The sequence below is a fragment of the Streptopelia decaocto genome (assembly GCF_964273445.1).
Source record: "Streptopelia decaocto genome assembly, chromosome: 4".
In the NCBI taxonomy this organism is placed as follows: domain Eukaryota; kingdom Metazoa; phylum Chordata; class Aves; order Columbiformes; family Columbidae; genus Streptopelia; species Streptopelia decaocto.
In genome coordinates, this window is record NC_138658.1 from 12,909,679 (window position 1) to 12,936,908 (window position 27,230).

General features: G+C 39.9%; 1 protein-coding gene across 2 annotated transcripts in view; it reads left to right on the forward strand.

Moving 5' to 3' along the window:
* Positions 1–27,230, forward strand: part of AFG2A (AFG2 AAA ATPase homolog A) — a 199,364-nt gene that overhangs the window by 104,287 nt on the left and 67,847 nt on the right. The gene's annotated exons all lie outside the window — the stretch shown is intronic.

Genomic DNA, 27,230 nt, shown 5'->3' on the forward strand with positions numbered 1-27,230 from the left:
GACCTGTTTGTTTTCTTTTGACAGTGCTGAGCTGTTGGGAGTGATTGTTTTCTTATGATTAAAACCTCTAGGGAATACTGTGCCCTTGGTTTTTGGTAACTGAGAAACCAATGAACAAAAAACGAAGGCAGCTCCAGAAGCAGAAATGTATGACTTAGGAAAGATCCTATGAAGATCCTGTGGTTTAGAAAAGATCAAGCTGTGGGGAGGAGAAACCACCAGTTTTTCTAGAGTGGTGTAAAAAGATTTGTAGCAAGAGGATATTTTGCAGCTATATCCTACTGCTGAGTGAACATCTTTAGCCGAGTTAGGTGTACAGCCACATGAAAGTTTAAATAAGGAAACCAAGCAAGCTCGAAGTGCATCCTAGAAATGATCAGGTATCGGTTAAGGACCTGATTTCTGTCTCACTCCTGTCTACTGTGCTTATCCTTCGCCACCTTGTGCCTTTTAATATCCTGAAGGCAATTTTACCTTGCTGCAGGGAGCATCCTCTTGCATGGGCACTCACCCTTCCCACCTCCTCGGGGGACACGCACCTTTCTCCTTACTCTTCTCACATCTCCCTGCTTAAGAGATGGACAGTTCAGAGCCAGCTGCTCTTATACGGTGTTCGCGATGGAGGAGAACAGTACTTGAGGCTGTGTGTAGGAAGAAGGGACCTACTTGAGACTCTGGTATGTGTTTCCTAGACATGGTCACAAGCTCTGAAGGAACCCGAGGTGGGAGGGAGCCCCTTGTAGCCCCAGGGCTCTGAGCAAGAAGCTGCCCTGCTGGCCAGAGAGAGGAAGCCATGGGACTCCTGAGGCATCTGGGACCAGTTAGGCATGCTCCTGGATTTGGTTCCTTTGGTACAGCAGGGAGTCAGCCATGGTCCAGGTCTTTTTTGTAGTTGCAGAGGAAGTTGCTGGCTGGAGATAACGTTTCTGAAGATCCGGACCAGATCAGACTCTGTGTCTGGCCCTCGACTGTGACCGCATGCGGAAGTCTTTTAGCATCAGAGTGGAATGAAATGCAGGTCAGAGACTATGGGGTCAAAAGACATAAATTGCAAAACTAGCTTGAAATTCCAGGCGAAGAGTTTTTCCTCCTTTTGTTAAACAGAGCAGAAGGCATTTCTGATTACCACTAATACTGATAATCCAGTAGCATCTAGAGATCAGGTTCCTTTTGTACTTGGTCTTGCACTGGCTGCTCATGCTCTGAAAAGCTTTCTTAGAATTCAGGCTGGTGCACAAAAACATCTATAGTCTTACCATGCTTTTTGTGCAAGTGACCTATGACTTATCTTTAAAAACCAAGACAAAACAAGACAAAACTAACACCAAAAAAAACCCAAACAAAAACAAACAAACACAACCCCCCAAAAAACAAACCACAAACACTGAAGATCTTCATATCTGGATTTTCTGACTCTCTTTTCAAATTATTCTGTTATACATATTAAAACTCCTTGATCATGCACAGGGTAAACAAAAACATGTATGTTCCAGAGCTTGCTGTCTCATAATCAAAATCAACCTGGAAAGCAAAGGGAGGTGTTCTCCTTGAGATGATTCTCTGACTGCCTCCTTCACTCTGATCTTGTAGCTTTGTCTCCCTGCCAGTGGCTTCTCCTTCATATCATCCTCCTGTCCTTTCCTTGCCCAGGAGCTACCCGGGGGGCGGGGGGGTGGGTCAGGAGCTTTTGCCCTTATTGGAGTTTGAGTCCTTTTTTAACCTCTTTTCCCCATTCCCCTGCAAAATGGACTTGCTGTTTGTCTGTAAAATACAACCAGATTTTGTCTCTTGGCTGGTTTAATTTGCTGTCTTCAAAGGCCTGAGTGATTTAGCTTTTTAAATAATTTGGCAGCCTTATCCTATTTAGGTTTTTGTTAGTAGTCTAAACTAAATAATAGTAGCACAGTGCATTTGCAATCACAATACAGCATATTAATTTCTTGGAGACACCCTCACCCCTGCTGTTCTGTCTCATTGCCTACAACAGTGTATTTTTTCTGCTGTTACAAGTTGAGTGTTTTGGTTCTGAATTAAAACCATAGAACTGCTTTGCTTTCTCAGGTGGTAAAGGCTTTCTATATGTTGTTTAGCCACAGACATTGGTTCATCCTTTTGAATTTATCATTTGTTACCTGTCCCCATCTGTCTGCAAACTAATGTTCTTGACGAGACTGCAACTTAGTGGCAGTTTGCCATGTATTCTTAGTTTTTCTTGGAACATTTAGTTTAGGAAGTGGACTAATTAGTGCATAAACATTGTTTAGCAGAAGAACTCCAATTAGCACTGTTTGGCATGGCTTCAGCGATAAACAAAGTTAGATGCACGTCAGTGTTTGTCCTTACAGTTTATAAAGTCTATTTTGTGGTCCTAGGGGACAGCACACACCAGATACGTTAAATAGTCATCGCAGTCAAGGCCATGTGAAAAACCTTACGGTGTCAAGCTTAACAGGCTGTGTATGGTACATTAGCAGACTAGTTTGGAAGCCTTCCAGTAATCTTAATTATTCTGAAATACTAACTAAATCTTTCAAAAGTGTGTCTTTCTCTTACTATTGTCCATCTGCTAACACGTTAAAAATGACAAAAACACTCTTCAGTTTTGTTAAGTAATGGAATGTAGGTTTCCACTGTACATTTTAGTGTCATCATTGTATTTTCCTCATTTTGTTAAAGCCTAAAACTAGGATAGATTCTTATCAGTACAAGTATAGTCAAGCTTCTTGCCCCAAGAGAATGGATATCCTCATTTTGGCATGACAAAATTAATACTCATAAACAGGTTGGCATAAAGTTGGACTACCCTTATGATAATATTGCAAGTAGCCAAGTGTAGTAACGTATGCATGCTTTGGTGGTTCTTAAGGTAGAGGTGCTTGTTCAGCTATAGTGGGCTTATCTGTAAGAAACTGAAGACTGGAAGGTTGTTGCAGTGTAAAATAACAATTCCTACTTTCCTGCTCCAAATGTTTTAGTCACATTTGGGCTTTTTTTCTGGTTGTCCCATAAGTTCCTTTAGGCTGTAGTGGAGTGGTATGTACCTTCATGCACCAGGCCTTTGCGTTGTGACTTCTAATTTATGAGACAGGCAAACTGGAAATGTGGTTCAATCTGGTAGTGGTATTGTTAGATTATATTCAGTATTAGACGACTAAATCTAATGTGTGTTTTATGTACACTAAAATACTTAAACTAGTTGAATTGATCCTAACTCTGTGTGAGAGAAAGAAACAAGGAAGAAGCTCTTAATGTTTTGCTGGATCAGCTGTATTTGTATTTCAGAAGTTGCTATAACTAGGGGAGCCAAACAGGACAGGTCTGTTCTTAGCTGTATATGTATAGTGGTTTGAAAAACTCTATCCCTGACAGCAGTACACAGATCACAGAAGCAGCCCAGATGAACAGCGCTCTGTTAGATCTTAAAAATCATAATTTTCTGCTGGAAATATTTTCAACGATTTGCAAAGCATTTGTAAAAAAAAATCTAATTCTGATTTTTGTCAATTAGTCAAAAAATAACAGATACAAATAAAGTAAAGCTGTTTCTATTACCTTCCTCCTTTAGACAATGAGACGGATCTCAAACTTATAGGCACCCATGTAAGGGTGTCTGTTCTTCTTACTGGAGCTCTGGGTTGCGCATGTATTACTTGTCATTAAATGACGCGGGATGTAGAGCTGCCCATTTACTCAGCCCTGTGTGGTTAACTAAGAGAGTGACACTGGCAGCTCACAGGAGAGGAGGGAAGCTCACCTAAAGTTCGACCCTCCATTGCGCTTTACTGTCACCCCTGCTCTGCTGTGCCAGCTCCCTTGTGTATGAGATCAGTTCTTTGTGGCTGACATTGTTGCTACTTCAACTGCAGAAGGATAACGTGCTCCTCAAATTAAATTCGTTGCAAGTTTTTTATGCCAGTTGGAGAAAATCCTTCCACCAAAAATAAACACCAGAATCTATCATTGAAACCAACTTGTTGCTGAAGAGGATGGGATGTGATTGGTTCCTCCTAGGACAAATTACTTGTTAGATTTAACTAAACACATTCACATTTTCTAATGTTTGTTTTCCCTTTTGTGAGCATTTTACTATAGTTTTGATATTTTCCTAACTTACCACTATGTCATTCCCCAGTGTTCCTTCATTGTCTCCCTTTTTCCTCCTCTCATAACCCCTCTCCCAACAGGCCAGATTTCAGTTTAACGGAGTTTTGTGTCTGATACTTCAGTCAAACACTTGAAGAATTATGAAGTGAATGGTGCCCAGGTCCTGTGGAAAATATTGCTTCTCAGAAGTTTTTTGTCTCCTAAAATCCAATTCAATCAATGAGATTATAATTACGTTAATTAGGAAACAATAGTATCTTTCCTACCTGCCATCATGGGAAGCTACTTCAGAGGAGTAGCAGTGTACCGATTAAAATTCTTTATTTGGCTGACAGTAGTGAAGGAGTCCTTCCTAAGTTAGCAACAGCACACTTAAAAAGAAGTCTTTTGATAGATGCTGTTTTAAAAGATACACAGAAATTAATTCCATTTTAGATGCCTAAATTTTCTAAATATCAACATTTGCAAATTTAGGTGTCGCTTGCAGAGAATTGATAAATGGTGTTTCATTAATTTTCAATTTGGTCAAAGTTCTTGTTTGTTTGGTTTTTAAAATCACAAGGGAACACTCTTGGGAAATATTGCAAAGACTAGGTTAAAAATGAGCTGTGATAATCAAGTTCCCATATAAGATGAGAACTGATTGATGGCAAGGTAAGCTGATAAAAATTAGTCCCACAGTAGAAAATAAATTACTAATTGCTTGATTTTTCTGAAGGTCTGCTTGCTTTCTCTCATGCCTTGGAAACTTTCTTGGGGTTCTAAACCCGAATGCAACCCTGATTTAATTCTAGCACATGCCAAGTTAGTGTTATGTACTTCTACAAGTTTGAAAGAGATTGCACGTGTTCTTTGTTCTGGGAAAGCTCTTGCAGTCTTAACTATTAAGAAGCTGCTGTGTGACTGTATTCTCGAATATACCTTTACAAGAAAATAAATCTGAGTAGCAGGAAAGACAGAAACCACAAGAAGAAAGCATGTGAGTGGATGAAGGGTGGTACCTGGGTATACATGGTACTCTCCACCGAAATGTCTGTGGAGGTCACAGTCATTAATGGGTTGTATACATCCAAGCAACAGGTGAAACAGCGAGCAGCTGTGGTAGGACTTGTTAAATGCATATGCTCAAAATCGTATGGAAAACTAGAAGTGAGCCAGGAATTAGATGTTGAGTTTCTTTAAGTCCCGTAACCCATTTTGCTTAGCTACTCTTTTATGTTTGCCCCCATCCCTGCCTTTTTATTTTCTTAAGTGAGCTATAGACAGGGCTCTAGTGAATTGAGCAGCAACTCATTTCCTTTGCGATCCCCAGGAAATACACTGAGCCATTAAGGGTGGCTGGATGGGAAGAAGTCTTTCATTTCTCTGAGATACAAAGGTTCCCAGGCCTTCCTGGCTTTTCAGCAGCCTACCAGGTGGTCTGACTTGGAGCTGAGCTCCCCATGTTCCAGAGTCCAGAGTAGCAACAAATTTGAGGAAACAGGATGGAAGGCCTGAAGGATTTAACTTTTTTTAAAAAAATCTGTTTCATCACTTAACAGTTCTTTGAAAAACTCAGTTTCTGTTTCCTCTCTGCTTCTCCATTATGTAGATCAAGAAGAGTCAAAGACAGAGTAGCTCCTTATTAAGAAGGGGTGTCTCTTAATAATCTTTGAATTATCAATGTGTCTGAGGATTAATAAATACACTGTATCTTTTAAGGGAAGCAAAGGGAAGGTGGCCATCTGCTGATCTGTATTGCACAGAGATGCTTAATGGCTGATTTTCTTTCAAATTTTTACCTGAAAATGTAAATTTCCTCAGCAATGGAAGCTACGTTTTACAGCAAGTCAAGTTACTATTTCATGTGGAAACATGACTTTGGCTTGAAACTCGATACGGGAGATTTGCAAGATAAAAACAACTGAAAACTCCAGCAAGTCCTAACAAAAATACTCTTTTAAAATAATGCACACTAAGTAAATATTATTGTTTATTGAAAACCTTTTCATTATTAGAGTCTGTGTTTGCTGTTTACTTCTGTAAGGTCTGGATAACGATGCCAATACTGTTTGCTACGATGGAAAAAAAGAAATTCTCAGTTTTCTATTTCTGAAAGAATTAGGATTTCTTTTTTTCATTGCTGATTTATCCAAACTGAAAGTGAACTGCAGTCATTTTCATATCTAATAAGTAATTTGACTTGAACTTCGAGTTCCTCACTTCCATTGCTGAGAAGTCACTATCCTTTTATCTAGATTTTGTCTCTCCTTGTTTCCTTCCCTTATTTTAATGTTTACGCCATGGCACTGTTTTCACTGCAGTTTTGAACTGTGAAGTTCATCACCAAATAACACTATTCTAAATGTTCATTCTTTTCTGAACAGTAGTATAGTTTTTGTGTCCTTCAGCTTCATGGCTCATAAGTGCACTGTGATCTGTAAGACTCATCACAGGATTACAGAACAAGAAGTGCTAATCTGGGTTTTGCCCCTTCCTGGCTCTGTAGTTCAGGCTTGTCTATGTGTCTCCTACCTGGAAAAGGAGGAGGCCAACCTGAGTGTCTCAACAGAGTGGAGCGAGGATTAATTAACTGCATACACAAATTATTGTATGGATGCTAGGAATGTTTCGGTAAGATTTTCAGATAAAGTAATTTGAGACAGTTCAGCTGAACAAAACGTAAGTGGAAGATAATTTGATATATTTTATGTTGGAGTTCCAACTCATCATAGAGATTGCTGTCTTCTTATGTATCAGCAAAATGTTTTGTCAGCCCTCACAAATGACAACAGGGAATTTCAGACACAATTCCCAAGAGGCCTCCACCTTCTGGGACATCAAAATGCTTTGCCACAAAAGCTCTGATGCAGTCTGCTGGAAATTCTGATCTAGAAAAATGTTTGTATGTTTTACCTTGCCACATCAATTTTCAGTACATAATCTAGTTTGCAATAATATTATTTGTTAGTTGGAGCCAAAAGCAGGAAAATAGGAATGATATGGAACCCTCTGTAGCTGTTGTGGAAGTCTGATAGCATTAGACACAGAGAAAACTCTACTCTCAAAGTAGCGTCAGTGTCATTGAAACACCTGATTTTTGTATAATCTCATATTTTAGAGAGTAAAAGAGAGAGAAGGTTCTATATACATGTGCACATAATAAATGTCAGTCTGGTTTATTATTTTAGAATTAATGTATGTGGAACTGGAACTTCTGCAAAAAGCATTAGCCGGGGTGAATATTCTTGCCAATGCAACATTTGCATGATTGATGAATGATGTCTTGGTTGTGTAAGCCCTTGAGGAACACAGCACCAATGGCAGAATCTTTTTTTTTAATACTTACTTTTTCAGAGATTTGACAGGTGAATCATTGAATTGAGTGGAATTTTAAAAATGTTGTCTTTTGACCACAGTGGTAAAGGGTGCTACATTTCTTTCTCATGAGTTCCTGTTTGGGACAGATAAAGCAGATGTTTGGCTTGGAAACAGGCTTTATTTGGCGTGGTGGCAGGAAGTACTGAGAGATTTGCTGCTGACATTTAATCCCTGATGTTTCTGTAGACCGTAAGACTTTTTTTTTTTTCCTTTATTTCTATCTTCTTTTTTTTTTTGGTTGCTTGCTCAAATCTATGTAAAATGAACTGAAGTCATAATAAGAATTTGGCAAGGGAGCTGGAAGTACTGTATTCTGTTTCTTATACTCTTGACAGTTTTACTCATAAATCCCAGTCCCCTGATTCCTCTGATCAGAGTGAGATTTTTTTTTATGCAGGTGTTTAAAACGTGAAATTAGATGTTTCCCTCTAAGCTGTATGTCTGATCTCCATCCTTGCAACAATCCAATGAAACGGCCTGTCCTCCCAGTCATTCTGGTTTAAGGAAGTTTCTTCCTGCATCTGGTCCATCCTTTGTAATATTAATCTTTTTTTTTAAAAAAAAAAAAAAGAAAACTGAGCTGTGAAAGCAATCAAGCTGATTTGCAAGAAGATACTAAAATGAATTGTCTGTGAAACCTCTAGGATGAGAGATTTCATGCATGAAGTTGTTTTGCAGAGATTTTTGCTGCAAAAATCTTAAGTGTTAGAAAAAGGACTTGACCTGTTTTACTGTACTTGCATGTTCAGATGGTCAAGGTACTATGTCTGTTGGTAAGTTAGATTTAGAAAAGAAATCATGTTTTTTAAAACAATGTGGTTTTGCAGAATACTTGGGTAACTTGCTGTTTTTTTGTGTAAGAGGCCCTGAAATTGCCCCTTTGGTTTCCCTCAGCTGGAGTCTGACGCTCTGGGCCATGCTGGAAAGAGTATTTCTGTGCTCCACTGGAAGCGATGAAGTGATGCTCTTAGCATTTTACATGCAGCAGATTTGAGTCCTGCAAAAGTAATGTTAGTGGGGAAAAAAGGCAAACTCATGGAAGAATTCAGCTGATTAACTTAATTTTGCACTTATACCTGTAATATTTAGGTTTTAGTGGACTGGACTGAGATGGTTTGGATGCTGTATTGAACTTTGTTTTACAATTCTGATGCTCTGCAGGAGTGGGGCTGGGGGCAAATTAAACCTTGCTTTTTCCTTCATTGGTTTTGTTGACTGCGTTGGGAGGAGATGCGAAAGGGAATACGGGAAGGGAAGAGAGGATGATAGGGCCGTCCCTCACCTGCATGAGAAATGCAAACGTGGCTTGGACCTTGAGCTGAATAGCGCAAGGGTGACATACACAGTGCCCCTGCCTGGAGTGCAAGATTCGTATTTCTAAGGACGCTCCTTGCTGAGAGCGAGCCCAGCTGCTTCCGAGGCAGAACAGCGCCTTGGAGCTGCTACGGCTTGAACTTCATCTCATATGGGGAATGTGGGGGCTGCTTATATTGTAATATGAATGCTATGGAACCAGAATATAGCTCCTGCTATTAGGCAGCCACCAGAAATTTAAAATGCCTTTTGTTCTTAAGGGTAGTTTTATAAAATCTTAACAACCAGTGGTTTCCCATTTAATTTGAATATAACTTAATTTACCAGCTTGCCTTTCAAGATGGTCCTTGATTTACCACCTGAGCCACAACTTCCTTAATGTCATGCCAGAATAATTTTAAGGGTAGTATATATTCAAATAATGTGGAAAATGTGTCCAAGAGAATGTGTCTCATAGCTCTCAGGTTACAATGTGCAGTAGAGTGTGTAGGAGAGTGACCTATATTAGCCATTAACGCTTTGCAGAAATTAGTCCTGCAAAAATAGTTATAGTCTAGAAAGAAGAGTTACAAAAGATGGCTAATTGCTTTTTTTGTATCTAGTTCTACTTTTCACCCCTTCCGGCCAATTCTTAGAATGTGAATACTCTATTTTAAAGAAGAGATTATCTGTATAATTATGCAAGTCTGTTATTATATAGTAACTGTATGGTTACCACCAGTCAGTAGAAGTTCTTCCACACCAATTGTAGTTGTTCTTGGGTGGCACTGAAAAAGAATGGATTTTAAAAGCCTTTTGAAGAAACAGAAGTAGTAGCAAACCACCAAACACACAGGTGAGGAGCCCTGGGAGTGTGAAAAGCCCCTCTTCTTTAGAGCAGAAGGCTTCAAGCGGTACACTGTGAATTGTAAGTAATTAAAACATTATAAAGGCCTGAAACACAATGCTCCTCCTGCCCTCCCACAGCTGGAATATTTTTCATTTTGTATTTTAGTCCCAGGTCTTGTTTTTGTTTAGGTAATCTTTATATCAGGTTTCAGGGTACATTCCTGTGCATAGCCTTTCCTAGTACTGACAGCCAGAAATGGTTTCCAATCTATTGTTTTTAAAACTTTTCTAGGGTATCTACGAATTACATAAAACTGCCTCAAGGCCAATGCATTTATGCATTAATGGCATCAGAATTAGTTTTTGGAGCATTCTGAATTTCCGTCATTCCCACTGTAGTCTTTAGACCATAGTCTATCACCAGGCCGTTCTGTGCAGAAAGAGCTGCCAAAAAATCAGAATAGGAAAGGATTTATGACTCAAGTTGTCGTCAGAGTGTTCACGGGCAGCTTGCTGAAGCCAGCCTGCTCATAGCACGTCTGTCCTGAGCGATGGTCCTCCAGCTCAGAGCAGGGACAGGCCGGGCAGGGCCTGCAGCTCACTTCTTGACTGGGCCTTTTCCTTTTGCAAAGCTGCATTTAAGGTTGACTTAAGAAAAACAAAGGAAAATCCCAAACCAAACCAAACCAAACCAACCACCAGGTACGTGTCCTCTGTCTGCACGAGGAGCTGGAGCACATTAAGAGCTGGCTGACCAGCCGTGGTGTTTGACTGGTGTCTCCTGGACTTCTTGCTCCCTTGTCCACCAGCCTTACTGTAGCTGGAAAACTGCAGGATTGCTGCTTCCCCCAGAGTTCCCCTTCTTGTCTTAGCTTCTGAAATAAGTAGAAAACGAAATAAACCCCACAAAACAAAACAACAAAAAAAACCCCTGCACACAATGAAACAAGAAACCAAAAAGCTAGGGCAGAAAACTCCTCCACTGCTCAACCAAATCATGGCTGAAAGGAGAACCACCCTCTTCTTAAGAAATGCGGTTATCCATCTTTTCTTCCACTGCTGCTCAGCCGTGGCAGGCCTGCCCACAGGTCCTGGTTGTTTGCACATACTAGTTTGACAGGGGAGTATCTTAGTGACTATAGCAACTCAGTTCTCTCAGCAGAGAGTACATATTTCTTGGCATGGACATATGGCTATCGATCGCCAAAGCAATTGGGAGGCTCTGGGAGTGGGTGGCGTATGTGGGCGGCAGTGATGTCTAATGGGCAAGGCACTGGTCTGTGGAATAGCAGTATAAAATGAAACATTAACTTTGTGATAAAAACTATGGAGATCTACAGACGAAAAACATGACAGTCTAAGTTAAAATAATCATTAAGCTCTGTGGTGGGTCAGGAGGCCACTTGCTGGGTGCTCATGTTGTTTTGTGTCAGCTTTGGACTGTGGAAGTGATGCTCTGCCCCAGTCACAGGGGAGTTTTAATTTTGGGAAGTGGGCTGGGGGGCTGGACGCAGGTGTGCTCCAGCAGCACGTGGGAAGAGGCACCGTTCCCACAGCGGCTGAGGTTGGAGGCTGTGCCGGGGGGACACACGGACTCACACTAAACCAATGCTCACCAATTTGGGGGCTTAATTAGCTGAGGATAAGTAAACTTCAGCAAGGAAAGGGGCTGCTGTGCGCTGAGGAAAGCGCAGCCCGCTGCTGTGTCCCACCGCGTGCTCCCTGCGCTCCTAGACATGCTGGTAACCAGAGCTGGTCATACATGGCAGAAACACTTTGCACAGGGCCACGCTGCTAAAATTTGTGTACTCTGCAAGACTTAAAGGATGGCAAAGAGTAAATTTAGAGTAAATTTAATTTATTTTAATATGATCTTTATTTTAACTTTTTTTTTTCCTGGTAAAACAAGTTGGCATGCTCCGATATTTTTATCCGCAGCGTTAACACGAACAGTGATCGCTGCCAATCCCTGTAATTATTATTTTGTGATCCTTCGGGAGCCTGTTGTACCGAGACATTCTCTTCCCGTTGCTTCGGCACCTGGGAATTCAGGCTCCAATGATATTTTCCAGCAGATGTGACTATCAGGGCTTGTTTATTTTTAGCTGGGGATTGTGCACCTTGATCTCGGTGGGAAGCTTCCTGTCCTCATTGTCTTTTACAGCCGGTTGTAAAGGCAAGTGGCTTATAATGACCTACCCTTACTTCCCCTCGCTGGTTCCAAAAGACACAGGAATGTCATCATCAAATGTTATAATTTACTCAGGGACTTTCCGATGAGGACCTCACAGGTTTAACCTTTCCAAAAGCTTTGTTTATTCAAGAGGGTAATAGTGTTGGTAGCCTGAATGTTGAGACCAGCAAGTTACCAGATCATATCTGAGAAGTTCATTGATTTTTCTCCACTGAACAGTTTTTATTTTGGGGCAAGCGAGCCTGTGGTTTTCAGTGAGGTGCATATTTTGATCACCTGGTTCCATTATAACAAAATTTCAGAGGAAAACAATTTTTTAAAAAGTTAGTATTAAAGTATGTGAAGTTCAAGCTTTTCTCAAATGAGGGAGAAGGGGGAAACATTCAGAAATTGCTTATATCTACATCATAAATGGCAGAAGCTACTTTTTCTAAAAACATATTTTAAAACATTTTATAATTCTAAGCCTTCTTTGTGTGTATATATGTGTATTTGTGTGTGTGCTTCTGCACGTAGCTGTTTGTCTCTATGTTGCGTGCTTGTTTAGACTGGTGTGATATGACTGTAGAAAAGCCTTGGGTATCAGGTTGTAATGGAACATTTTTCTCTTTAATTTATAAATACCTTAAAAAAACATATAATGCATAATAAAGATGCAAACTGGGGTCTGCCTTTACTGAAAGTCATACACTTTCCATTTTTGTTGAAGAAGCGTTCGGCAAGAAAGAGCTCTGATTTCAAGATCGGTGCTTCCTTTTGCCTCTGTGAGTTACTGTTGTAATGCTATTTTGTCTGTTTCCTGTTATATGAAAAACAGTTTAAGAAGCAGATTTCCATCTATTATATTCTTTAGAAAACAGATGTGATGATCCAACTGATGGTTGGATTTAATATATAGGGGTTTTGGAATAAAGCCCAAACTTGAGATTCATTTCATGTTGTTCACATAACTTGTTTTGTCATTATAGGAAAAAGAATGTTTGTTTCCTAAATACTCCATGTGGTAGATAGCGGAAACTGCATGCACAATACCTTTCCCCCAGGAAATCTTTTTCCACTAATGATATACAGGTTATATTTTTGGCAACTATTTTGAATTCTGGAAGAAGGATGTGATACAAGGATCCTCTTTTAGCGTTCTTAATATGAAAAAAAAGAAAACAGACCTATCTTTTTCTTTCCAAAATAAGCAATTAACGTGGGAGTGATACTGCTGTTGATGCTCACCATGTGATATTTATTATTGGGTAACATTGTGGGAAGAAATCACCCATGTAATTCTTCAGGATTGTTGTGGAATGCTTTTGTAGGAATACATGAGACCAAGGCTACACCGTGAAGCACTACTGTGGATTACACTGGAGGAACCTTTCCGGAAGAGGCTTAAAGCTTGATTAGCATTTGCTTTGTGGGCAACACGTGATGGAAAGAGCACTGACTGTTTTAGTACTTGTTTTGCCATTGCATTGCGTTGTGTGCTGATAATCTTTTTAGTTGCATTTTAGAGACAGGGCTTAGACCTTCAGTTCTCCTTGGTATTCTTAAAGGAAAACAAAATGTATTGTTTTGAACACCTGTCCCAGGAGTACCTTCAGTGGGTTGTTGTGGTTCCCAGTGTACATTTGATCTCTCAGAATATCCTGCAAAGTTTTGATGCTTTAATTGCTATTTCAAACATCACCAAATCAGAAAGAAGCAAAGTGACCTCCCCAAAAATTCTGGAGTAATTTTTGTTAGAGCAGAAGACTGTACAGAAGCCTCTTCTGTCCCAGAATAATTCTCACTTAGTCCGTCTGTTCGTTATGCTAAAACTGCATTCTGTTGTCAATGTGGATATTGCAGAACTTTTGATTACGTAGAAAAAGTCAATCTCTTATACCATATAAAAATTTGATCAATATTTTCCAGTACTGTAAGCTCTTAGCAAAGTAAGTTTTATTTTGCATTTGTCCCAAGAGTCACCTTGTTAATGGTCTAGTCCATTTTGAGGGCATAAATGATTATTTCAACTATGTATCCTTTTTCTTGAATGCAATTTGGCTTAGCTACATGGCAAGGGTAGAATGCTGTACAACCAAGGGGTGATGTGTCAGTCCTGCTATTTTCCTGAATATTTACTTCCAGCTGTGAGACACTACATGAAATACTTGCTTGGGAGCAAACTGCTTCAACTACAGTTTTCACAGTAGTATCCTAAGCATGAAGCAATACTGCTTTATTTATCCTTAGCTGCTACATTTCTCACCAAGCTCTATGTTCTTGCTGCTTAGATGTAGAGTGCAAGCCAGGATACCGAGCAGGGCAAGTCTCCTTGTTCTCTAGTAGGTGTAGGGAGGCTGATGGGAGACTTGCGCAAGGCCCCTCTTCAGGATATTAGAAGAAAAAGGTATTTTTCATGAACAGCATTAATGGCTGTGGTTGTGTTTTCTCATCACCACAGGGTCTGGTGGAAGGGGCGTATTGAATGCGCCATGTATTTTTTTCCACCTACCTTTACAGTGTTAAAATTGATCAACTCAAAACTCAACCTGGGTAAGAAAGATTCCTCTGAGGTTCTCGTTATTCTTATGTTTAAAATAATATTGCTGGTGAATGAATACGTGGAACGTTCTTCCTCTTGGGATCTCTTGTAGTTAACATTTGTCAAAACAATAGTCAAAAGTGGGCATAAGAGAAAAATCTTAGTGTAAAAGTGATAAAATGGTCTCCGGGGACCTGATGGGCTGGTAGACAGAACTCCTTGTTTTGTTCTTAAACCATTTGTGTGTGTGCTTCTGGTACAGATACTGAAAAAAACCCCTCCCAACATGTACCTACAAAGCTCTGCTGAATGGCACATCCTGACATGTGAAAGGAGAACTGGGGAGGCTGAGCTACCTGAAAGAATGGCCTGGCATTCCTGCGGCTGAGAGAAGCTGCTTTTGAGGAAAGAAAGAAGATGGGGAGGAGCCTGGGCAGTGATGAGTGTGCATGGGGGGGCCAGGGAGGTAGGCTGGAGTGAAAAAGACCACATCCGTGTTTTTCCAGGTGTCCCTTTTGTAATCTTTGATTATATTTTTTTTTTTTTTAAGAAGAAAAGAGGCAGCAAATCCAGTCATTCAGAAAAATAAGTGACAACAAAAGAGAGAAACCAGACTTGTGCTGTGCTTTCATTAACTGTTTTACTGCAGTTGGTACCTCATTTTATAATGCTTTCTCAATTACAGTGTGTCTCCCACACACTCATTGCCCCTCATTTATTCCCCATTACTTTATTGCTTTGTTTAATCCTTTATAATGTGCCTAACCCACTGTTAGGGTTGCTTGCAAAGTTCAGGCTGCTGTTGAGACATTTTTGCTTGAAATAAGTGTTTCCAAATTCTCTCTGTTTAGTGTGACACCCCTCCCCCCAAAAATGAAATCTTTTAAAGCTTCACATTGTGCCAGAAATGAGTGACTTCGCTGATCAAACAGGACTTCCAGAATCAGCACTTGCCTTCTACCTTAAATGATTCAGGAGGCCCCCTCCACGCTTGAAACATATATAAATGATGAAAACAATTAAATGTGTACATATTTTACAAGATTTGACTTGACAAACCTGAATAAACTAGCTTCTGCCCTGCACCTTTGTTCTTGCCCTAGGTCTTTCTGTGTACTTGCGATAGACTTTCAACTCAGTCAAAAAAATTCTTCATAACCAAAAGACTTGGCATCAGAATTAAAACACAACTGTTTGAAGAATTGCTCATACCTTTCCCATTACTTTGGCAATATGACTATTACAGGTAGAAAAATTAAGCCACAGAATTCTTCAAGGCCCCTTTTGTTGTAATTGTTCGATGCATGTATTTTCACAGAAGGATGTCCTGCACAAAAGCTTGCTGAAGAGAAGAAAGTTGAGTGTGTGGTTCATTGTGATTAAAAATCTGTGTGTTTTTCAGGTTAAGTTTACATCTGTACCTTGCATTGTTTCAAGGTGCGTTGCAGTTATAAATAGTAAATCTGTCTGGAAGTCTGCACTGCTGTATCTTGCAGGCTGGGTGTTGTTGGCGAGAACTCCTGTTTTATTATTTCATAGAATTTATTTTAATTTTAATTTTATATGATTCCTGATTAACCAAAATATATTTACATACACATGTGTACATTCAAAACATTACAGTCAGTGATTTCAGAAAGGCAAATACTGTGCTGAGAATGTTTATTCAAACTTTCTCACTGACAGCAAATTACAGTATTTTTACAGTGCTTGGCCTTCCAAAAGTTTCTTTTGTTGTTTTTCCTGAGATTTGAAATTTAGTTCGGTATTGCTGGCCTTTTGACTTTGTTTTTTTTTCAGCATGTGCTTCCAGTAGTTTTTTTTGATGTATTGCTTGTGAACATATTCAAGATGCTCTGATCATCAGTGCAAATTAATACATTGATGCAACTTCCTTAACGAGTCAAAAAGTAAAGCCTAGTGACTCTCAGGGATATAGAAGTTGTTTACATTCGAGTTTACGGGTATTTCGGCTTTCTAATAACAGCTTACTGGTAGACCATCAAGAGAACAATTGCCTCCAAAATGTCATACATTGAATTTATTACCAACTTTATCTCCCAGCAGTAGTAATGATGAAAAGTCCTTTCTGATTGCAAAGTAGTGGTTAGATTACCCTACATGTATCATGTTTCTGTCCTGATTTGCTGCTTTCCTGTTTATGTTAAATAGTCAGCATAAAAGATGTTGAATGATACCTTTACCATCTAACCTTTCTTTCCCTGCTGAATGTCCTGTATTAGATTAGCATGGTTGGTTAACAATATGCTGGTTCACTCCTGTAAAAGCCCGTGTGTGCTCAGTGTGAAGCTCAGAGGGGCTGGTCCACTGCAGCTGAAATGATTTGCGTTGTTGGATGGGCGTCCAATGTATCAGTCCAGCAAAAACACAGGCTCATAGCAGCTTTTCTTCTGTTCCTTCTCCACCAACTTTCCCTGTTATATATAACAATCTTAGTGGTGATAAAGCGTAGTTTCCATGCGCATATAACTTTCTCAGTAGCATAGTTCTGTATCTGTGTGTATATATACATACATGCACATATAAAATCAAATAATATGAAGATGTGAGGAAGAAGCCTTATGGTGTTTGGTTTTAGTTGTAAATGATGCTGTAAGCTTCCCCAGAAGTTACGGTTGCCTTACTGGTTGTAATGGTTCAATACCTTACTGAAAGATGAAGGGACTCCACTGCCAGAATAAGGGTACATCTGGTATGAAGGAGATCATTATCTAGTATAAAATGATAAATAGCAATACCTTCTTTGTAATTCAGTAGTGCATATTGAAATTGTATTTGTTGGTACACAATATGGCCAAGAAGTACTTCAGGCACAAATATACTTATTCAGAATTTAAAATTAGCTAAGGAAACATTTTGTTTGTTTGCATGGAATACTGAATGGCAGGGCAGGGGAAATAATGTGCTTGGGGATGTGTTGAAAGTAAAACCTTCACTGGAACTGCTGGTAGGGCAATAATTCTTCCCTGTCCCCCACCACCCCACCATGTTCCCTTCTTTTAACTTGACCGTTCTTGTAGTAAGAAGTTTTTTAAACCAATATTTTAAAAAATATCATAATTCAAGAATTGTCATGGGCTGCTTTGTCTCGTTAGCCTGTAGTGCATGATGTGAGCTGCAAAACTGACAGAACCATCTTGGTAAAAGTGCATTAAAGGATTCCTTTCTGGCTTTTTATATATGTATTGTATTCTTTATTATTTGATGACAGACTGGGAGATACCCAGTGATTTAAAGGATGTAATAATTTGGAGAAAAACTTGTCTTTGAAAGAAGTCGTTGTTATGATTGCAAAGAAATCTGAGACATGAAGTTATGTAGGTTACAAATAGTATTGAGCTCAGTTTACAGCGTATCTGTGTGTGATGCTTCTACCTCTCATATAACTGTAAATTAGTATTACCTGTCAACAGGTTGTTATTCTGTCTATTTTGCCTATAACCATTGCGGAGCGGAGGCAACAGGGGAAAACCAGCTTTGGTCATGACCCAAAATCTGATTAAGATAGTGGAAAGATTTTCATTTACTTCATTGTGCTTGAGGTCAGATCCCTTGAGTTTCAAAAATACAGGAAAGGAGAACAAAACCAGAGGTTTGAAAAAGAAGAGTTTTCTGTAATTCGTTTGATTACCGTGTCAAATTATAGCTTATTTCAAGAGGAAGTGTTTTAATCCTGAGTAAAGAGGAACAATTCTGTTGTGCAAAACCCTTCTACCAGTTTACCGGATTGTTTGAAAATCTGGGGAGCATAAGAGTAGCCAGACCAAGGATTCATCTAGTCCGATTGCCCATCTCCAGCCATTGCCAAAAAGTAGATGTCTAAGAAAGAATACAAGAATCGCTTAAATTCCCAGTTTGCTTCTTGCAGGTACAGCGCACTGGTATGTTTCTCAGGAATACCATATATGCTGTTTTTTCTCCCCTGTCTGTTAGAGCAATGGCCACAATATACCCAGCCAAATGGTATATTTACCAAGAGACCTGCAAAACACAAAAAAAAACCAAGGTAGTGGAGCTTTTCACTAAGACTGTTAACAATGTCATTGTCCTGCACTGATGCAGTTTTAGGATTTGCCTATAAAAGTACAAAGTCATGACTGGTTGTAGTTTTAAAACAATGCCTGTTTTTTCATTATAAATGTTGCCTTTTGCTGTTTTGTTTTCAAATATTGTCAGATCAGCCCTATTAATAGAGGTGCTTTCAGGATATATGCGGCGAGTTAGGTGGTGTTCCGGGTACCAGTCCAGCACTAAATAAGAAACTGTTTGTTACTTTTTTGTATGCAGCAGTAACGAGTTTTAACATTAAAGCCTTATGGTATCTGATTGCCTACAGGAAAGGGATATAATATTCACTTTGCAGCCAATGAATGGATGATTAAAATCTTAAAAGCATTTACTAAGGTTGAAACACAGAACAGGGCTGTTCTCGGGTGTAAAGTTACAGGAGAGGTTCAGTGGGTCAGAGAAAGAGTACCTGGAGATTGATACAAAGACATGCACGCACTTTCTGTCCTGACCATTAGTTAAATCCCCTCCTACCAGCTTCATACACACACTCATAGGTTGTTACCCAAACACTCAGAAGACTTTGTAACCAAAAAGAAAGCCGAGTGGTCTGGAAGTTGGTGTCCCCAAGGGTTTTGAAAGGCTGGGAGCATGGCAGCAGGGCAAGACTGCTCCTTTCTGTCTCTTCTTTTATGCCCTATGTCCCTGGTGTGAGACTGCAAATATATCTCCGTTGTTAATGAAAGCGTACCTGTGTAGTCCCAGGAAGATCATACTCTGTAACCATTAGGACAGTGTAAACAGAATCTGAATTTAAGGTAATTAGTCAGATCTGCAATTCAAGGAGTTAGTTAAGCGCACAGACAGGCTTGTTGCCTGTGACAAGCCCTGTGGAGCGTGAGGGCTGCATCGTGCTTGCTTTCTCGTTCTGTGTTCAATACAATGCATTTCCTAAGCACTGCTGCATGTAGTGGAAAAAAATCATGAAAGGATGAAGCAGCCTGCATTTTCACACTTCTTTCTTCTAGACTTAGCAACAGACTGCAGAAGGTGACACATATTCAAATGAGCAGAGAGATTTAGTTGTAGTAGTTTTTGGGTGCAGACTTCTTGGCACTGTTTGAATTTTGTAAGTAACTGTTGGAGCATAGATGCTCCCAAATAGCTGATGCAAGAATACAGACTATATAAAAATAATACTAAAAGATACAGCTAAGGAATACTGTTCTACTTTACATGGAAAAAAATATAAAGCAGCACGTCTTCAGCATTTTACAGGGCTCTTCCCCTCTGCCCTTTTAAATTAATTTCAAAATGACAGGCTGTTTGTTAGTGACATCCGAAGACTTCGTTAGATCAATATATTGAAAATGTTTTGTGAAATACTGTGAGTTTCACAACACTGAGTTGACATCTCTCTTGAAGGCGAGAGGTTATAATTGGTTCTGTAAGAACCTTAAGCTTGCCAAAGACTCCTGCTGAACAGTTTCTTGTGAGCAAGGAGAGAGCCCAGCTCACTGAACTGTCCGTGCCGGCTGCTCTCTTGAGTCACCAGGGTGAGACTGAGGGACACCGCAAATGAAACAGGGAGGGGACTTTGAAAAGATTAATGGGACAAGGGGTAATGGTTTTAAACTAAAATAAAGTAGATTTAGGCTTAGATATAATGAAGAGGTTTTTTTACTATGAGGGTGGTGAAACGCTGGTACAGGTTGCCCACAGAGGTGGTAGATGCCCCATCACTGGAAACATTCCAGGCCAGGCTGGACGGGCCTCTGAGCAACCTGATCTAGTTGAAGATGTCCCTGCTCATGGCAGGGGGGTTGGACAAGATGAGCTTTGAAGGTCCCTTCCAACCCAAACTATTCTATGAAATTATCTTCATTTGATCCTCCGTAGGTGGAAGAAACTTTGTGTTTGCTGAGTAAGTTACACTGGCAGTCCAGCTCAAAGTCTAGGGAGATAGATTTCTGCACCCAAGAACTGCAATTATTTTTGTGGAATTATTCCTCTTCACCTTCCTGCTAATGCTCAGAGGTAGAGAAATCAGGGATATGCAGGTCGAAGTAAAAACATTCCCAGAAACTCTGAAAAGCCTTTGAATATCATGGTCTTAATCTGAAAGTGCTATTAAAAAAAATTACACAGTGGGTTGTTTTTTTCCTGAGGACCCTAATCTGTTTTGATTTTCTGTCCTACAAAACTAGAATTTTTAGTAGAGAAATTGGATTTGGGTGGAATAGGATCTTCTGTTACTTTGTTAGCTGTTATAGAAGACATGATCAAAACTCGTAATTGCCCACACAGGAGATTGTGCCCCTCACCCAGCAGAGGAAAGCTCGTGGCCACTGTAATCCCAGTGGACACGTCAGCCAGGGCATGTGAACAAACACAAGCTTTTCAGTCCATTTCTCCTCCCTGGGTTCCATAACTAACATTGATTTTCAACTTTAAGAAAATAGCTTATCGAGATAAGGATCTTAATCCTGTAGAAGAAATGACAACAACAACAAAAAAAGGCTGGGCTAACAGGTTTGTCTAACTCAGAAGTCTGCAAGGTATTAGAAATATGTTTTTCCTTCTCTCTGTCTGTCTCCCAGGCCCTCAATCACCACAAGGAGACCATCCTCGTCTCCCTTTCCCCGTCAGCATCCATGGCGGCAGCCAGTCTGACCTGGAAAGGAGCTGAGGTCTCGTTTCAGACCCGGAAACGTCACTAATTCCTTCCCTTGTCCAGTTCTGTTTACTCAGGGCACCGAGTGCCTGTTTCACCTGATGACATTGTCAGGAGGTAGCTGGAGGCTTTTGCACCGTTGTGTCTGCAGCAGGGTTTGGTATGTGCTTGATGCCGTGTGCGTGTCTGTCAGGAAGGGGAAAACGTCAAGGTTTTTCTGTAAGGCACGGCACAAATCAGAGGTAAGGCAGTGGAAGGTGCTCGGCAGGTCCTGGACAGCGGCTCAGGTCCTCACCTGGTGCTGGAGGAGCCGTTGTCCCAGGACTGGGATGCCACCTCTCACCTCTCAGCTCAGGAGATGCGCTGATTTTTTTGGCAGCTCTGAGAGGCAGCTCTGTGATGAAAGGTGTCTGTGTGAAGTTTGGTGATGTGGGCCCCAGACTGGCTCATATAGAGCCTTGGAAGGTGATGTGTTTCACTGGGAAGTGTGAATTTATATTACCTGTGCAAAATAATTGTGTCAGCATAGGTTCCACCCTAGAGATGAATATAAGTTGGTACTGGATGCAGTGATGCAGTCCCTCGTGCTTCAGGAGTCCTCAATGTGAAATGAGGTGTCATTATACTTTTGTTTGGTCCTACTGCAAGCGTACCTGACCATACAGTTTTTTCTACAAGGTCCTGTTGCCTTCTGTAGAATGGTACCTGCTTCTTGTTAGCTGGAAAAGCACTAGCACGGCTTGTAATGTTATACTCTCAATTATAAGCTAGCACTTACAAACAAAAGTTTTACATTTTATTCTCGCTAACTTAATTGAGAATATTTTCAGTAATCTGAACTTCATTCTCAATAACTCTGTTTTGGAATAAAATGAATTAGTTTATTTTACCAATATTAATTGGCAAAGAATCTGTTCAATATCGGCAGATCAAGAACGCATTTCTTTTTCATTGCACAGTCTCAGTGGAAAGGAGCAATAAGACTCTTGGGCTTTGTTGCTGTTCATATGCCTTGCTCACAAAACATTCTGCTTTTTTGCTTCTCATGGCAGTTGGGTAGTTTGTTGGGTAAAGCCTATCTGCACAGATCACCAAATGAAAGGACATCATATGGGGTTATATTTCAAAGTCTGTTTCTCAAGTTGTATGATTTCACTGGTAGAATCTAATTGATGTTTCTTCCTTCCTTTACTCCATCTGTAAGATGGAAGTCCTGATGTCTTTATAAATACTTCTGCTTCTTGAAAATGTTTATACTTATGCTTGGAGAAATGAAGTTACTTTGTTTTAATCAATGTGAAACGTTAAGTGATATACTTGCTTTGTTTTGATATTTTTGCTGTAGGAAAAAGACAAAACACAGGTTCAAGGGCTGCAGAAATCTCAGAAATGCATTTTGAAATATTATTGTTGGGCAGAAACCTTAAGTTTTCGTTATTTAACAAGCTGGACTTTAGATGAGGACTCAAGCCTTTTTCTCAGAGGTAGAGCTCCCATAAAGTTTCTGACTGCAAGAACTGGTAATCTGGGTACAAGTCTTGAGAAAAAAAATGGCTACAGGCAGAAAAATGAAAAGAGCAGAGCAACAAATACATCATGCACTGGCCTCAGCATGTAAATGGACCAAATTTTATAAGGCTTGTGGAGTTTGATGTGGGTGTGTGTATTTCATAGCTATAAAGATTCTGAAGAGGTATCTGGAGAACCTGAAGGATAAAGGTTATTGGCAAAACACACTCTAAAGTCCAAGTGTTGGAGGCAGTGTAACGTGTTTTAGATTTTGCTTTGTATGTGGGTTTTTGGTTTTAAGTACACCAAGCATCTAAAGAGTCATTGATGTAGCACATCAGTATGGTATTTAGTTAATGAATGAATCTATTTTAGAAATGTTTTGCAGAAAGAATCTACAAAGTAGATCTCTCCTACATGTCAAGAACTCAGGAAATGGTCCGAGTCAGAGGTGATCGGGTTATAATCTTGACTGACAGGGTAATTTTCTGGTTCACATTGAGTGGGAAAAGCGATGGGGATAAATCAGCGGTTGTATCCATGTCATTCCTGAGCTGATGGTGGTTCTCTGCAAGAATTTTCTGAGATGTTGCTCAAGAAGTTTGAAGAAGGGAGAGAAAAGACTGCAACAGAGAACATTTGAGTATTCAGTATGAAAATGGGAGTTGTATTTATGTGTATGGCTAAGCATGCTGAAAGACAGTTTTCAAGGGGAGAAAAGAAACAAAGGCTGTGAAAAGCAAGACTCCTATAGGAAGTCAAAATATAGGAAATCGGTGGAAGGGATTACTACAGACAAGTTTTGAGAAGATAAACATGGGCACCTATCATGATGACATCATTGGAAGATGGAGAATAATACTTTGAATATGGGTGATATCAGATGACGTGTGTGAAAGAGATTGTGGTGGACAATGTCAATTAGAGACAGTCTGGATGAGAACTAGAAGAATGGGACTCCACAAAGAGATAAGAAGAGGCTTGGGATTGGGGCAGAGGTGCTGAAGAATGTGATTTTTAGGGTGGTAGAAACAAAGTCTTTACTTTGTGGAATGAGTCAGAGATGCCAAAAGGTTGGGAACAAGGCAGATGGGGATTTGAAGGACCCAAGCAGGTGAGTTTGGTGAGTCCAGACAGGCAAGTAGAGGAGTGAAGGGACCATCAGGTAAGAAGAAGGAAACTGCAGCTGGGACAGAAATTAAAGAGGAAATAATTGTATATATGAATGATGGTGGAAAGTGGAAAGGTAAAGGTATTATGTTGTGATATTTTCTATAGGAAGAAATTTTCTAGATTATATGTAGGAAGGAAGTAGAAGCAAGGAGGAACACTGAATGAAGAGTTGGTAAAGGGACTTAGGATTTTGGAAAGATTTTTTCACTGAAGTTGAAGAAACAGGGTTGACTTAGCCGGGAATGCGGAAAAATTAAAAGGAAGGATGAACTTTTGGTGGAGGACATCAGCCAGACCTTGAGATTTCCAGCAAAGAACAAGAGCAGAGGAAATGGGTGTTGGTCTGGTTAGGAACAGACAGGGTGTGTGCCAGATGTTGGTTATCAGTTTGTCAGCGAATATAGATAGTATTTCTTAATTCACTGTTTAAAAAAGGTTGCTCTGAAACAGCCTCAACCGTGTTGTCCTCTTACAAAAACATATTCCTGTCCTAACATGCTGTAAGTTGGCAGGAGAAAGTGTGACTGTTCCTGCACGGTCTGGAATTTGGACAGTTTTTGGCTGTAACCTCTCAAATAAAGGTAACAATAACAAGAAGTCATTGCCTTTTTTTTTTTTTTAGAGAGGGAAAAAAAAAAAAGAAAACCTATAAGTTATAGACTTTGGTTTGTAGTTTAAGGAATTGAAAGCTGGAAGGTAGTTTCTGCCACCGCGTTCCCTTTATGCTTTGAGTCTTATTTGGTGAGTAATAGAAAGAATAAGCATTCAAAGCAGAATTGAGTGTCAGGAGAGGGTTTATTAGAATTCACAGCAAGACTGTACTGAGCAAAGAAGTGCAGATGAAGATACTTTGAGGAGTTGTGCTCAGAAAATCACAGTTACATAAGCCAGCAAAATCAGGAAATTTATATCCGAGGATGATTTAACCTTTTAGCTTGCTGATTACTGGTTGGTGGGAACAATGGTAGTTTTTACTCCCTCTCACTCTTCTAGTCTACTTGAATTTTAGCAATTCATCTACGTATAGGCAGTGAAATAAATAAAATGGTGCTGGGCAGTATGTGCATCCATGAAAAATGTTTGTATTATTTATTGACTCCCAGGAACTGGAGCTTAAGCTCAGGTTGGCTGAGAACCTGTTGCTTGAGCCGCTTGGGCTTGCGGCAGAGCTTGTGTCCCCCTCTCTACCGGGATTCCCTCGCTCCAGTCTGGTGCTGAAGTCCCAATCACCCATCTGAATTGGATGGGAGCTGGAGCTGCGGTGTACAGAGCTAGCCTGAAATATCTTTCAGGGAAAGATGTTTTTTTCTGTGGTATAGGTCTGTCTTTTTTCTGCGTTGTGGTTACTAAGCCGGCCACTGCAGCTTGCTGTTCCACTTTGATGCCTTATCAAAGAGTTAGTGTTGCTTCTGATTGCTCTGTGGCAGTGATTTAGGAGCTTATAAGAACTTAGAAGTTGCTTGAGACCTAGGAGGATTAAAAGGCTGTGCACAGATAATACTAGAAGTAGAAAAATTGGATATTATTATAATTTTATTTTGATTGCTGACTTCCTAGGATGCTTCTGAGAAACCACTAAAAGACTGTGCTCACCAATTTCCATACTTGTAAAACTGTCATGTCCCTTGTTTCACAGAGATGTTGCAAACAGATTTTTGCTGTTAATATTACAGTATTTTGAAGATGTAGAGTTATAAGTTATTAGTCTTATTGTTTGATGCTGTTTTGCAACATCCCTCTACCAATATTTTTATGCATGTCGGTGATTGTAGCAAAGTGGTATAGGGTTAACAGAAATTCCATGGAAAAGAAATGGATTTGTGTGATTCTTTCATCGACCTGACTGCAACTTTTACTTTTTCTAATTTTGTTTCACTGGTGGAGTAGCTTGTCTGACAGGAAATCAACCGTAAAACAGCAGCCTGAGACTAGGCTCCAACCACAAGTCCTTGTCAGTGCCGGGACTTTAAGGCACTGAGCTGTGTAGGTGCTGGGTTTGGGGAACAGCAGGAGAACCCAGAGTACTGAGAGGTCCTCAGGTAGTTTCTAGTGAGATGAATATTGGGGGTTTTGCCTTTTTGCCTCCCTCTCGTCTCCCCAACAGTGCTCTCTTAAAGGAAACATTTTCTGCTGATTTTCTTTCCCAGTAATACTACATTTATTTGTCTTCTGTGTGAAGTTACAAATGAAAGTGAAATTTCTTTTTAGTGGCAGGGGTCTGGCTTTAACACACCCTCCCTTTCCAAGTTCAGACCTGCACTCTCTCTGCTGCCTCTCTGATTCATTTTGGTTACTCCAGAGATGTGTTTGTGTAACCTTTTAATACCAAGGACCTGGGTGACCTTGGTGTAACACCATGAATCATACATGGGAAATGTAAAGTTAGCAAGAAGAAGTGAAGTAAGCGTATTTATGGTCAGAAAAGTAATTGTACACATCTCATCTTAGGCAGCAGATATACTTCCTGTGTATGTTTTGAGTTGTCTCTGCTGACTTGCCTGACAAAAATGAACCCACAGGGAACTTAATTAGTTGTCATAACCCAGGCTGGTTTTTGGAGGCTGATAATAGTGTGTTTTTCTGAGCATATTTATATACATGTTGAAAATAGACCCTACCTATTTTAGATACTATTGAGAGACATAACACAGGGACATCCCACGGTGTGATTTCATTTATTTTTATTTATACGGATTTATAAAACCTACTGAGTGTGCATTCTGTGCTCTGGGCTCCTGACACATAAATCATCATGCACATCACTAATTTATTATTATTTTATATCAAGGCCTGCTCAGCACGTCTTAAATCAGAGCTGCGTACCAGCTCACAGTAAAGCCAACAAGTCTATAGCCACATAAATCTCTGCAGCCTCTGTCCATCTCCTCTTCAGAGATCAACTGCACTTTAAACCCAAGATTATGTGTGGGACGTTCCTGGATTGCAGGCACTCAGGAATGAGTAATTCCCAAACCTATTTTTTAATATTCTCCCGAAAGGACTCTTCTTTTTCTCTCTTCCCCCTTGCCCTCCAGCTGATGACACTTTATTAGCAACTGGTACTGTGCTGAAGGTGTCCCAGAAAATTGCCTGAGGTCTAGTCATTTCTCTAGGTAATAAAGATATTTCATATTATATTATTAAGTCTGTATTATATGAATTCACTGAAGGTGAGATGTTCAAAAATACTGTGCTCCAGCTTTTTCAGAGTGGAGGGCCCGTTTTGTTACTAGAAGTAAGAAAAAATCAGGTATTCGGGACTCATGTTCCTGAAGTGCCTTGAAAAATTTTGAAATGTGATATGAAATTTAGATATACCTTCTCTATCTGACTTATCTACTTATGTTTTGTGATTTATTCTAGTTAAGCAAACTATGGTCATGACTGAAAAGGTATGTGGCTTTTCTGTACCCATAGCTGTTCCCTGCTGGCTTTTTGGTGGAGTGCTTTGGAGAAAACAATATTTTCTGCTATTTTATATCCATTGGTTGTAATATTTCTCCCCTGACACCATTCAGGTGTGA